The sequence below is a fragment of the Lynx rufus genome, unplaced genomic scaffold (assembly GCF_022079265.1).
Source record: "Lynx rufus isolate CCGP_SWC_20201006 ecotype Redwood Valley unplaced genomic scaffold, mLynRuf1.p SCAF_17, whole genome shotgun sequence".
Lineage (NCBI taxonomy): Eukaryota > Metazoa > Chordata > Mammalia > Carnivora > Felidae > Lynx > Lynx rufus.
Genome location: NW_025814831.1, coordinates 2,206,130 through 2,206,552, shown reverse-complemented (window position 1 = coordinate 2,206,552; position 423 = coordinate 2,206,130).

Below are 423 nucleotides of genomic sequence, written 5' to 3'. Positions count from 1 at the left end.
AGCGACACCAAGGAGGCGGCCCACCCGCCCCTGGGGCTGGACCTGGAGGAGGGGCCGGGGGTGACAAGATGGGGCGCGGTGCAGCCCGAGGAAGGGGCCCGCCCCGCAGCGAGGTCTGAGGCAGGGGGGAATGGCTTCCAGACGTTTCCCAGGCCCCCCCCCCGCTCCTCGTGTTCCGCACCCACCGCCACCCCCGGCCGCCAGGAGCGAGGCCGGCAGGGCGGGGAAGGGGCGACTTCGGGGAATTTCCAGGCGCGAGGAGATCCCCAGAAAGCGCGCGGGCCGCGGCCGGGGTGGGCGGGGCCTCCCGGCGACCCCTCCCCGACTCCGCCCCCGGGCGCGCCCGGTCCCCACGTGGCCGCATGCCGGCGGGGCGGGGCGGCACCTCCTCTTCCGCGCGCCCCGCGGAGCGGGAGCCCGAGC